This window comes from Sus scrofa, chromosome 14 (genome assembly GCF_000003025.6).
Source record: "Sus scrofa isolate TJ Tabasco breed Duroc chromosome 14, Sscrofa11.1, whole genome shotgun sequence".
Lineage (NCBI taxonomy): Eukaryota > Metazoa > Chordata > Mammalia > Artiodactyla > Suidae > Sus > Sus scrofa.
In genome coordinates this window covers 87449817-87463915 of record NC_010456.5, presented here as the reverse complement: position 1 = coordinate 87463915, position 14099 = coordinate 87449817, and the positions used below count along the sequence as shown (strand labels likewise).

The 14099-nt window shown below is 42.6% G+C and overlaps 1 pseudogene; it reads right to left on the bottom strand.

Annotated features, from left to right (window-relative positions):
- On the bottom strand, positions 5473–12219 carry LOC100152313 (annotated as a pseudogene).

The following is a 14099-nucleotide window of genomic DNA, read 5'->3' as shown; positions in this document are numbered from 1 at the left end:
GGTTGCGGGTTTGATCCCTGGCCTTGCTCAGTGGGTTAAGGATCCAGTGTTGCTGTGAGCTGTGGTGTAGGTTGCAGACACAGCTCAGATATGGCCTTGTTGTGGCTCTGGCGTAGGCCAACTGCTCCAGCTCTGATTAGGCCCTTAGCCTGGGAACCTCTATGTGCCACGGGAGTGGCCCTAGAAAAAGGCAAAAAGACCAAATAAATAAATAAATAAAAATAAAAATAAAAAGGCAAGCTACAATGATACACTGTACAACAAAGGGAATATAGGCTACATATATGTGTGTGTGTGTGTATATATATATATATATATATATATATATATACATATTTTTTTTTTTTGGTCTTTTTGCCATTTCTTGGGCCACTCCCGTGGCATATGGAAGTTCCCAGGCTAGGGGTCAAATCAGAGCTGTAGCCGCTGGCCTACACCAGAGCCACAGCAATGCGGGATCTGAGCCACGTCTGCAACCTACACCACAGCTCATGGCAACGCCAGATTCTTAACTCGCTGAGCAAGGCCAGAGATCAAACCTGCAACCTCATGGTTCCTAGTCAGATTCGCTAACCACTGAGCCACCACGGGAACTCCCATAGGCAATATTTTATATAACATTAAATAGGGTATAGTCCATAAAATTTTGAATCACTCTGTTGTAGTTTTAAAAGTAGCATAATATCATAAATCAACTATATCTCAGTAAAAAGAGCACCCTTGCAATGACCATTTAGGATAAGAATTTATACTTTTCCATCCATCCCAGAAGACCCTCCCTGTGCCCCTTCCCAATCTCAACCACCTTCCTCCTTCCCAAAGTACTCACTGTCCTGATATTTACAGTCATTATTCTCCTTAAGTTTCTTTGTAGTGTTTATCACCTTCGTGTGCCTCTCTAGACCCTATAGATGAGGCTTGCTCATTTCTTGATGTTTTCTCAACTCTTTTAGTCTATAATTTCCTTCTCCATCCCTCTCCTTCTGACACTGTATCCGTGGAAGAACCTGAGCCCTTCCCCTTGGGAAACTCTCCAGTGTGGATTTGTAGACCGTGTTCCCACAACACAGTTCAACACATCCCTCTATTTTCCATGTTTCCTGCAGTTGTTCAACTGTATTCAGAGGCCTGATCAGGCTCAGGATCAAGGTTTTTGATGAGACTCTGGGTAGTGATGTCTTATTTCATCATGGGACACACATGTCAGGTTGTTCACCTTTTTTCGAGAGGTTAGTAGAGATGATGTTCAATCCTTCTGTTCAATGATCCATTTGAGGGTGAAAATGATGATATTTAATTATATCACTTCTTTTTCACTTATCAGCTGGATTAAGGGATGTGTCTTAATCTACTCTTTCATCACCCAGTGGGACAGTTCACAGAGGAAAGGCATGTTATATGTTTCTTTCTTTTTGTTTCTCTCTTCATTATCCAGAGAATTAAATGCTACCTTGTCATCCTACAAGGATGAGGAATTGATTTAAAAAAACCTGATAAAGGATTAAAACATATTTGGTGGCTTTCATTGACTGAACTTATTATATTTGTTGATGCTCAAATAGTCCAATTTTCCACCAGTTGGAACCTCTTCAGGTTAAATCTGAAGTCCTTTGGACTTGATCCTGAATGTTAGTCTGAATGCTTCTTTGAGATCTGGTTTGGCAAGTTGTTTTAAGATCATCTTGGTGCAAAAATTCTCAACAAAATTTTAGCCAACCACATCCAACAACATATAAAAAAGGTCATGCACCACATCAACAAAAGAAAAGTCAAAACCACACGATCATCTCAATAAATGCAGAAAAAGCATTTGACAAAGTCCAACATCCATTCATGATTAAAAAAAAAAAAAACTCTTACCAAAGTGGGCATAGAGGGAACATATCTTAACATAATAAAACACATTATGACAAACCCACAGCCAGTAGAATACTCAACACAGAAAAGCTGAAAGCCTTCCTGCTAAAATCTGGACCAAGGCAAGGATGACCACTCTTACATTTTTTATTTAAAACAGTATTTTTGTTGTTGTTGTTGTTGTTGTTGTTGTTGTTGCTATTTCTTGGGCCGCTCCCGCGGCATATGGAGGTTCCCAGGCTAGGGGTTGAATCGGAGCTGTAGCCGCCGGCCTACGCCAGAGCCACAGCAACGCGGGATCCGAGCCGCGTCTGCAACCTACACCACAGCTCACGGCATCGCCGGATCGTTAACCCACTGAGCAAGGGCAGGGACCGAACCCGCAACCTCATGGTTCCTAGTCGATTCGTTAACCACTGCGCCACGACGGAAACTCCTAAAACAGTATTAAGTCTTAGTCACAGCAATCATACAAAAAGAAAAAAAGTATCTAAATGAGAAGAGAAGAGGTAAAATTGTCACTGTATGCAGATGACATGATACTATAAATAGAAAACCCTAAGGATTCCATACAAAAACTACTCAAACTGATCAACAAATTCAGCAAAGTAGCAGGATATAAGATTAACATTCAGAAATCAGTTGCATTTCTGTATACAAACAATGAAATATTAGAAAAGGAATATAAAAATACAATACCTTTTAAAATCGCACCCCCCAAAATTAAATATCCAGGAATAAACCCGACCAAGGAGGTGAAAGACTTATATGCTGAGAACTGTAAAACATTAATCAAGGAAATTAAAGAGGACTCAAAGAAATGGAGAGATATCCCATGCTCCTGGATTGGAAGAATTAATATCATTAAAATGGCCATACTACCCAAAGCGATCTACAGATTCAGTGCAATCCCTACCAAACTACCCAGGACATTTTTCACAGAACTAGAATAAACGATCCAAAAATGTAGATGGAACCATAAAAGACCCAGAATTGCCAAAGCAATCCTGAGGAACAAAAACCAAGCAGGTGGCATAACTCTTCCAGACTTCAGACAATATTATAAAGCTACAGTCATCAACACAGTGTGATATGTACCAAAACAGACATACAGACCAATGGAACAGAATAGAGAAACCCAGAGATAAACCCAGACACCTATGGTCAATTAATCTTTGACAAAAGAAGCAAGAATATAAAATAGGAAAAAGACAGTCTCTTCAGTAAGAGGTGCTTGGAAAACTGGACAGCTGCATTCAAATCCATGAAACTAGAACACACCCTCATGCCGTGCACAAAAATAAACTCAAGATGGCTTAGAGACTTAAACATAAGACAAGACACCATCAAACTCCTAGAAGAGAGCATTGGCAAAACATTCTCTGACATCAACCTCACAAATGTTTTCTTAAGTCTGTTTCCCAAAGCAATAGAAATAAGAGCAAATATAAACCAATGGAACCTAATCAAACTGACAAGCTTTTGCACAGCAAAGGAAACCATAAAAACAAAAACAAAAACAAAAACAAAAACAGACAACCTACGGAACAGGAGAAAATAGTTTCAAAAGATGCAACTGAGAAGGGCTTCATCTCCAAAATATACAAATAACTCAAGAGCAAAAAAGCCAACAACCCAATTGAAAAATGGGAAGAAGAGCTGGAATAGACATTTCTCCAAAGAAGACATACAGATGGCAAATAAGAACGTGAAAAAAAAAATGCTGAACATCACTAATTATCAGAGTAAAGCAAATCAAAACCACAATGAGTTAGCACCTCACACTTGTCAGAATGGCCATGATTAGTAAGTCTATAAATAATAAATGCTGGAGAGGGTGTGGAGAAAAGGGAACCCTCCTACTCTGTTGGTGGGAGTGTAAATGGTACAATCACTATGGAGGACAGTATGGAGGTACCTCGGAAAACTAAATAGAGAACTACCACATGACCCAGCAATCCTACTCCTGGGCATACATCCAGACAAAACTTTCTCCCTCTCTTTCTCTCTCTCTCTCTCTCTTTTTTTTTTTTTTTTTTTTTTTTTTTTTTGCTTTTTAGGGCTGTACCTGTGGCACATGGAAATTCCCAGGCTAGGGGTTGAATCAGAGCTACAGCTGCCAGCCTATGCCATAGCCATGCCAGATCTGAGCTGCGTCTGTGACCTACACCACAGCTCAGAGCAATGTCAGATCCTTAACCCAAAGAGTGAGGCCAAGGATCAAACCAACCTCCACATGGGAACTCCCATATAAAACTTTCACTCAAAAAGACACATGCACTCTTATGTTCACTGCAGCACTATCACAATAGCCAAGACATGGAAACAACCTAAATGTCCATCAACAGATGAATGAATGAAGAAGATGTGGTACCTATACACAATGGAATACTACTCAGCTATAAAAAAGAACAAAATAATGCCATTTGCAGCAACAGGGATGGAACTAGAAACCCTCATACTAAGTGAAGTAAGTCAGAAAGAGAAAGCAAATATATATGCTATCACTTATATCTGGAATCTTATATACAGCACAAAATAAACCTATCTACAGAAAAGAAACAAACTCATGGACCTGGAGTTTGGGGTTGAATGTAAACTATTTCATTTGGAGTGGATAAGCAATGAGATCCTGCTGTACAGCTCAGGGAGCTATATTTAACCACTTGTGATGGAGCATGATAGAGAATAATGTGAAAAAAGAATGTATATATATATGTATGATTGGGTCACTTTGCTATATGGCAGAAATTGACAGAACATTATAAATCAACTATAATAAAATTTATTAAAAAAGAGATCATCTTGTGTATTTCCTGCCCAGGACTAGAATCAGTTATTTGTTCAAGAAGTCTTAGTCTCTATCTTTTTCTTTTTGTCTTTTTGAGCCACATCTGTGGCATATGGAAATTCCTGGTACAGAAATCAATCTGAACCACTGCTGCAACCTACGCTAGAGTTGTGGCAGCATGGGATCCTTAACCCATTTGCTGGTCTGATGATTGAACCCAAGCTGCCAGACAACAGGGGATCGCTAACCCACTGTGCCACAGTGGAAACTCTCCTTAGTTTCTTTTAATTTTATTTTTTTAAATGAAAATAAAATTTATTGAAGGGTAGGAATGACTACAAAATTAATACTACCAAATCATTACTGAGGCCTTTTTCATTAACAAAAATTGGAGGGTAGGTGGAAAAAAATCAAACAAGAATATGGATGTTTTAAAACTACATTTTATCTAGCCATTATCTTTTTACTAAATCTTCTGCAAGATGGTTATAAAGCTATTCGGTTAAAGTAATGCTTTAAAGATCTTAAAACCATCTTCCACAAATTATATGGCACTGAAAATCATCCCATCTGTTTACAAAATTAAAACAAGCAATGACCCAATGAGTTTTTCTAGGTAAAATATTCAGTTAAAAAAGTGACTATTAACAGAAAATAAGTGATTGGTGAGCAGAATAAGAAAGTTAGAATAATTAAGATATATAATTATTCAACATTAACTTCATCTGGTTAAACCAATGGAACATAATAAAAAGTTTACCGCACTAAGAGGGAAAGGGGTAACATGCTCCAGAGTCCTGCTTCTAAGTTCTCATATAATAATCCTATTTCGACCAACCTGTAAAGTAAAAGCATTGAATGCACATTAACATTATAACATGCACCTTACAATAACACAAAACTCAAACCATCACTGGTATTTGTCTTTACTGTGCACAAGTTAAGAAAACTTCACAAGAATGTGCACTTTTAAAAGTATGATCTTTATATACAGTACAGACAAAACAGGCACCTCCATTATAATTTTTTTTTTGTCTTTTTGCCATTTCTTGGGCCACTCCAGCAGCATCTGGAGGTTCCCAGGCTAGGGGTCGAATCGGAGCTGTAGCCACCGGCCTAGCCAGAGCCACAGCAACGCGGGATCTGAGCTGCGTCTGCAACCTATACCACAGCTCATGGCAATGCCGGATCCTTAACCCACTGAGCAAGGGCAGGGACCGAACCCGCAACCTCATGGTTCCTAGTCGGATTCATTAACCACTGCGCCATGACAGGAACTCCTCCATTATAATTTTTAATAAATAAAAGCATATTAACATAAAAAAAAAGGTAAGCAGCATCTCAAGTCTTTGACATTTGTAACTAAATGCTGGTACCCAAATGGTCTAATTGGTTAAGTTTGAACTAAGAGGTGCAAAAGGAGCCAGTTTTGGCCTTAATATTTTAATTCTAGTAGAGACAAGAGCTTTTCTGGGCTTACAGTCCTGCCACCTGATGGCGAGTGGCATCCCAGTCCTTCTAATATCTGATACTTTGGAAAGCAGATCGGACTCTGGAGAACTTGCCTTAATTAGATTCTAAATTTCCTTGAATTTTGGATGGTCTTTATCAGCCACCAGCTGCAACAGGAGGGCCTCACTTGTCATCACTATGATCCCAGTTCAAGCAAGACGCTCAAGAGCAAACATCCTGTCCATCATGCTTCTTGACAACATGGTGTCAACAACAGTATGAACCTTGATACCTTGGCCAACAAGCTCCAGAGCTGTTTGCTGGATGTACACACGAGCTCCTACCCTGAATAACAAAATACTCCTGACTCCAGGACTCTCTGCTATTGCTGCTTCTACTTCTGGTAATACCATTGAAAACTTGGTCTTTCGAAGTATGACTTTTACACCTATTAAATCGATTTCCTGAACAGTGCTTCCAAGACTTTCGGATATTGCTCTGTTACAATAACTAAAATTCCTAAAATCCGAGCCTCTTGCAACAATCTTTGTCACTAATAATATCTCCAAAATACTTGACGGCTGCTCTGAACTTTCCTGCATATCACATCAGAAAAACACAGTGCTTGAAGGTGTAAGATTTCCCAAGGTAGCAAGCTGGATCTGCAGCGGAATGAGGAACACCTCGCAGTGCTTGCTCGCGGCAAAGTCCTTGGGCAGGTTCACGTATTGGCCTCACTCCTTCACAAGGAGCTGCACCAGGAATCTGCGGTACATGTCCATCTGGTCGCCATACAGGCTGAGGAACTTCTGGATGAGCAGATCTTAACCCGCCCAGTGCTGCACTGCAGAGGGCTGCGCTAAGTCAGAGAAGTAGAAGAGCACGTGGACCCTGCCCAACGGCCCCCGCCCGGCCACCACTGGGGAGCGCTGGGACCGCGGGCTCCACCAATGCTATGTTCCCCCAGTGGCTGTGAGCGCCAAGGCCGCGAAGCGCAGACACGGCCGCCCGCCTAGGCCCCCGCCTTTGTTTCTTTTAGTGGGAAGTAATATGGAATATGAAATATTGAACACTAGAGTGTTAGGAATCCTTCTTGCTTCAGGTTTGATCATTCTTTTGTTAGGTAGGATAAGGATAGGGACTCTGACCCGGGTGATTTAAAACAGGCCACCTATTAACAAAAACAGGAGGCCTGTGATCAAACAGTGAAGACACATGTAGATACCAAAGGAATGCTCTTCAGAGCATCTCCCTAGAATCTTTTTTCCCATGCAAATAAGGCATCCTCGCCTGAAACCAATCAGTGGATTCAAACACGCCCCCTTATGCAGCAAGGTGCAGGGCGGGTGGGATAGGAAATTAGTCGGCCTGGAGCAAGAGAACAGCAGTCCTCAAACAGGTCAGTGATATAAGACTGTAAGGAGAGACCCAGCAGCAGCCAACACCAGTTTCTACCCAGGGCGGCCTGCTCTCTCTGAGGGTGTAAATAAAACTTGCTGTACACTGCTACTGGGCTCTTGGACTCTTGATCGCAACCTCGGGGGCAATGAGCAGGAGCATTTTTAGCTTGGGGCAACGGGCTCAGGGCAATGCACCTGAAAGGCTCATTAAAAGAGCCCGGGTCAGAGCTGTTACACTAAGGTGTTGGTTCAAGGGGAAATTGCCTTCCATCCAAAACCTCTCTTATCCTGAGCTGATTGCTCCTGCCTGGAGAGACCACCTGCCTCCATCTCTGCCGGACAAGACCACTGGGTCTATCCCGGCGCTGCTGCAGCACCTCCCAGCCCAGACGACCTCCCGCCAGACCGCCTGCCTCCATCCTTGTGTGACAGAGGCCAATGGCTCTATCCCCGTGTCACTACCATGTTTCCCCAGTCTGCACCTCCAAATCCTTGTCGTTTGTAGGCAAGGAATGAGGGAGAGAGCTCAGCAGATGAACCTGACACTTTCTAGGTCTTGTCTGTAGGAAGAGTTAGATATTACATATATGATGAAATACTGTGGTATTATACAGATATATCCAATTGAAGGTGAGAATTGCAAAGGTTTTTACTTACCGCTTCTGCTACATCTGGAACTCCACTGAAACACTATGATTAAGACAGGGCCGGTATTACTGATTTTTCTTTTTAGCTCCGGCTTCAATGCGGCTCTCCACTACAGACACTTAATGATTCCATCTTTAGTCCAAACTTTGATATTTTGCTCATCAAGAACTTTTTGGCATTAAACTTGCTTTTTGAAGAATTACTGCATTAAAATCTCATTTATCTTGATTATTGAGTTGTCTGGTGTCCCTGGAAATTGTGTGCCCCAGGCCAGTGTCTTTCTGGACTCTCCTGGTTCTAGACCAGCATTGGAGCTTCTCTGAGCTTCCTCTTTAGGGTCCTATCCTACTTAATTTTGCTGGCACTCCCAACAGTTTGCTGCCCACTGTAGACTCCAGCCCCAAAGGGGCCCTGGAGGCTCAGTGTGAGAATTCAAAGACTTGTATGGCTTACCTTAGAGCTCTGCCTCACTCATGGTGTAGTTTGCGGAGGTCCTCTCGATCTCAGCTCCAGGTCCTGGCCGTGCTTCTGCATCGCTTGAGCTCAAGGCTCTGCTGTGGGTGCTCACCTGCCCCTGCATAGCACATGCGTGGGGATCCCTGGAAAGGGGGCAAATTCGGGATCAGCCTGTTGCTATACTGAGCATGTGCAGTGTCCTCAGACAGCCAGGTACCCAGTTGTTTCCTCCTACTTTCCCTGCCCTTATGGTGATGTGGGCAGGTCTCATGGCTGTTGTCCACCCTCTTGTAATTTGTGGTATCAGGGAGCTAACTTATCATCCTGTCTTGTGAATATTGCCCAGAGGTTTTGGTTTTAAGATGCTATTGCTCTGTTTGTGTTTATGTAGGGATTTTGAAGGAAAAAAATCTATGCTTCCACCACCACTGCCATATTCCTAGAATTCTTAACTTTATTTCATCTTTAGACATTTTAAAAGAAAACAATGGAGAATCAGAATTCTTATTTTTTGTACAGAGAGCAATTTAAAAAATACAGTAAAAATCACAAAAGACTACTGTTTGCTCAAGGCCTAGCAATGCTGACCCTTCTCAATGTTCACAAGAGAGATTACAATCCTAGAGATGTGTCAGCTCTTGGTCCAGGTAAGAGGTGGACCTGACTGTCCAAACACCCTTGTGCTAGAAACATCCAGATGTGTGATGGCCTGGTCAAGCTCAGGAGAGAGGAAGGAATAGGCCCGGGGAGTGAAGACAGAAGGGAAAACTGGATGCAAGTTTGGGATCCAGTGTTTCAGCTACCAGCGTGGAGGTCCTGCTCTTGGTCCACGGAGCCAGGTGAATGACTGAGTTTCACTGCCTTGTGATGGGAGAGAAGGCAGGGACCAGGGATGGCACACACAGCCAGGTCTATTGGCAGATCGTGCCCCTAATAGAAGGTAGACTGGAGACGTTCTCCTCATTGAGAAGCTTTGTTCTCTGGGCTCTGTGTGAGAGGGAGAGAGACCCCATGAGGGGAGATCACTATGCCTGTGCTGGGGACTGAATGTTTATGTCCCCAAATTCATATGATGAAATCTTAACCTCTAAGGATATGGTGTTAGGAGGTGGGGCCTTTGGGGTGATTAGGTCAGAAGGCAGAGTGCTCATGAATGGATGAGCATCCTTGTAAAACAGGACAGAGAGCCCTCTTTCCCCTTCTGACATGTGGGGACACAGAGAAAAGATGGGCACCAGGAGCCAGAAAGTGGGCCCTCACCAGACACCGAATGTGCCTGTAGCTTGGTCTTGGATTTCCCAGCAGGTAAAACTGCGAGAAATAAATGTCTGTGGTTTACATGCCACTCAGTGTGTGGTATTTATCATAGCAGCTCAAACAAATAGGATGGCCCAGGTGAAATAAGAGTTTTAACTAAGGAACAACCCCACCTTGGCTAAAAAGGCAGCTGCAAGCCTTTTCAGCTATGCTCGCCTCATACCACCCTTCTTGTAGCAACTACATACCCTCTGTCCAAGCCAGCAGCCCTGCTAATCGTGTGCCCAGCATTGCTTATCAGTTCCGCTTCTGTAACCTTGCTCGCTCAGTTTCTTAGGGAGGAACACTGTCTGCTTGGGGATGGGGGGAGGTCCGGGATGCTTACATGGGAAAATCAAGACCTTGCAGTGTATACAAGTTGCTGAGAACAAAGACCTGGTGCTCAGACTCTGGAGGTGACTCCTCTGAGCCCACACCTGTGCTGAATAAACCTTGCTTTTCCATATCTCCGAGTGCCGTTTGTCTCCTTCTGCTGCCATGGTTTTTGTGGTTTCCTCAACATGGGATTCAGGCAGCTGGAGTCTGATTACAGGTGTTACAGATGTAGGTAAACAGAGGAAAGGGCGGAGGTGGGGAGTGGGGGGGGGCTGTTTTGTTTTCACTGGAGTGATGAGAGATGTCTTTGTGTTGAGAGGAACATGAAAAAAATGATATTTAAGGGAATTGTGTCCAATCTTTTGGGTTAGAATATTATGGAAGATAGTATAAAAAAAAGAATGTATATATATATATATATATATATATATATATATATATACACATGTATGACTGGGTCACTTTGCTTTATAGCAGGAATTGAAGGAACATTGTAAATCCACTATTCTTTTTTTTTATGATTATCTCAATTATTACTTTCAGTGCTGTCTGGACTTTGGAAATAGAGCTTACTCATGTCTCTTTGTTGTCGAGTTTTGTATCTCCTTTTTCTTTTGAAGAAGGCGACTTTTCATCAGGTCTGATTCTTACTGATAAAGACTTTTTTTTTTGCCATTTCTTGGGCCGCTCCCGAGGCATATGGAGGTTCCCAGGCTAGGGGTCGAATCGGAGCTGTAGCCGCCGGCCTACGCCAGAGCCACAGCAACGCGGGATCCAAGCCGCGTCTGCAACCTACACCACAGCTCACGGCAACGCCGGATCCTTAACCCACTGAGCAAGGCCAGGGACCGAACCCACAACCTCATGGTTCCTAGTCGGATTCGTTAAGCACTGCGCCACGACGGGAACTCCTCAACTATTATTTAATAAAAATTTGTTTAGGGAGTTCCCGTCGTGGTGCAGTGGTTAACGAATCCTACTAGGAACCATGAGTTTGCGGGTTCAATCCCTGGCCTTGCTCAGTGGGTTGAGGATCCGGCGTTGCCGTGAGCTGTGGTGTAGGTTGCAGATGTGGCTCAGATCCTGTGTTGCTGTGGCCCTGGTGTAGGCCAGAGGCTACAGCTCCGATTCGACCCCTAGCCTGGGAACCTCCATATGCCGCGGGAGCGGCCCAAGAAATGGCAAAAAGACAAAAAAAAAAAAAAAAAAAAAAAGTCCTTAATGTAACAACAACAACAAATATATGTATACACCCGCCCCCCCCAAATTGCAAGGCCAACAAGTATTCGCTATCACAAAGCATGCCCTGACCTCACCATGAACAAGAGTCAGCAGATACTACACATGGGAGAATTGAGGCCCCAAGACCTTCATGAAATAGAAAAATTTGAACCTATAAAAGAAGTTCCAACAAATTCATTAAAGACCTAAAAGATTGTATTGGAACCATTGCTGAATGAAATACTATGAAAAAAAAATGACAAGAAAAATTAGAAAAACAAAACAATATAAAAACATTTTCTAAAACTGAAAAAACAGGGCTATGGACATCAGAATTCTGTTGGATGATCAGACAGCAGGTTAACCAGGGTTGGGGAGAGAATTAATGAACCTAGTGTTGCAGAGAGAGAGAGGGGGATGGAAAATAAAATCGGGTAAGTGCAGTGAGGCACATGAAGCAGAGGAAGCGTCTAATATACAAGGGACTTTAGGATGAGAAGCGGAAAGAGCGGTGAAGGGGCAGGATGCGAAGTTTTTAGACTTACTAGAAATCATGGATGTCGGATTCCAGTCCTGAGCAGGAAAGATAAAAACAAACACAGACCTTACCTTAGAGCAATGGACTTCAGAATACTGAAGATAATTAAAAGAGTTTATTACAGCTGAGGGCAGGCTGACGACAGTGAGACCAGACAGCAGACGGGTCAGCAGGAACAACTCAGGGCAGGAACAAGGAGTAACATCTTCAGATGCCCAGGACATCACAGAAACGGTCCATGTGGCTTTCATTCTAAACTATCACTCAAGAAAAAGCAAGGGGAGAACATTTGCAGGTGGAACGAGGACTAAGAGAGTTTGGCTTTTTCATGCCCTCAGTGAAGGTGAGGAAGGATGGATTTAAGGAAGAAGTGAGCAGATCCCAGAAGGAAGGAATGGCGCGTGAGAGGCAAGGAGGCAGGAAATGGGAGAAGGCAGGTCTCCGTCAGACAGGCACTGACTGCGTAAAACACAATCGTGGTTCAGTCATAACGATTATCATGACTCATTAGAAGCATAAACCTCTGTGGTCCAGCCTGGTGTCCTGGCCATCACCTGTCTGCCAGGGCTCAGAAAAGCTTGCACTCAATTTGGGAGTGCCTATGAGTGACTTCTATAATAATCATTTATATCTATTCATATGAAAAGAATTGCACACACGAACAAGTAGGATTTACCCCTGGAATGGAAGAATGCTTCAGCCTAGGATAGAGGCTGTACAGCAGAAATCGGCACAACACTGTAAATGAACTATATTTTATTTTTATTTTTTTGTCTTTTTGTCCTTTTTTTATTTTTAGGGCCACACCCACAGCAATATGGAGGTTCCCAGGTTAGGGGCTAATCACAGCTGCCAGCCTACGCCGGAGCCACTGCAACGCAGTATCTGAGCCGTGCCTGCGACCTACACCACAGCTCACGGCAACGCCGGATCCTTAACCCACTGAGCAAGGCCAGGGATCGAACCGCAACCTCATGGTTCCTAGTCAGATTCATTTCTACTGCGCCATGACGGGAACTCCTGAACTATATTTTAATAGAAAAAAATTTTTAAAAAAGAGCTATAAGAATCTTTCAACCTAGGAAAATACATCAGTATAATGCTCCATATTAACAGAATGAAGGGAAAAAAAAAACATGATCACCACAATTGATACAGAAAAAGCAACTGAAAAAAATTCAACGCATTTTCAGTATAAAAAACACTCAACAAACTAGGTTTAAAGGACTGTACCATGACATAATTCGTCACAAATGGAAAAATCATAGCAAACGTTACACTCATGGTGAAAGACTGAAATTTTTCCTTTGAGATCAGGAAGCATGGAAGAATGCTGCATTTTACCATTTCTATCCAACATAGTTTTGGTAGTTTTAGCCAAAGCAGTTAGAAAAGGTCCACAAGTCAATCAATGAAAAAAATCACATATCCTAATATGAAAGGAGGAAGTAGAAATAGCTCTGTTCATACATGACAAGATCTCATATGGAGAAATCCTAAGGATGCCACAAAAATAATGTTAGAACTCAGAAATGAATTCAGCAAAGTAACCAGATACAGTCACCGTGAAAATCATATGCATTTCTGTACACTAACCTGATACATCTGAAAAGGAAATTCGCAAAATGATTTTATTTACAATTGCATTGGGAAGAATAAACCAATTAGAAATTAACTTAGCAAAAGAGGTAAAGACATGTACAATGAAAACTGAGAAAAGATGTAAGATTAAAGACACAAATGGCATTTTCATGGGTTGGAAGACTTCTCACTGCTTAGACCTCAATAATACTCACTGCAACTTATAATCCCAATGCAATCCCTATGCAAACCCCATCCTGCGTGGAAAACACCCTATTTTTTTGTTTTTGGCTGCTGCAAGGAATATGGAGTTGCAAGGCCAGGGATCAGATCTAAGAGATCAGATCACAGCTGCAGCAACTCTGGATCCTTAACCCACTGTCGGGCCAGGGATTGAACCTGTGTCCCAGTGCTCCCAAGATGCAGCCAATCCTGTTGTGCCACAGCAAGAACTCTGAAAACCCCTTCTTAACCTTCACTTTACAAGAAACAGACCCCCAAAGAGCCAAACCTTCTCAGGGAC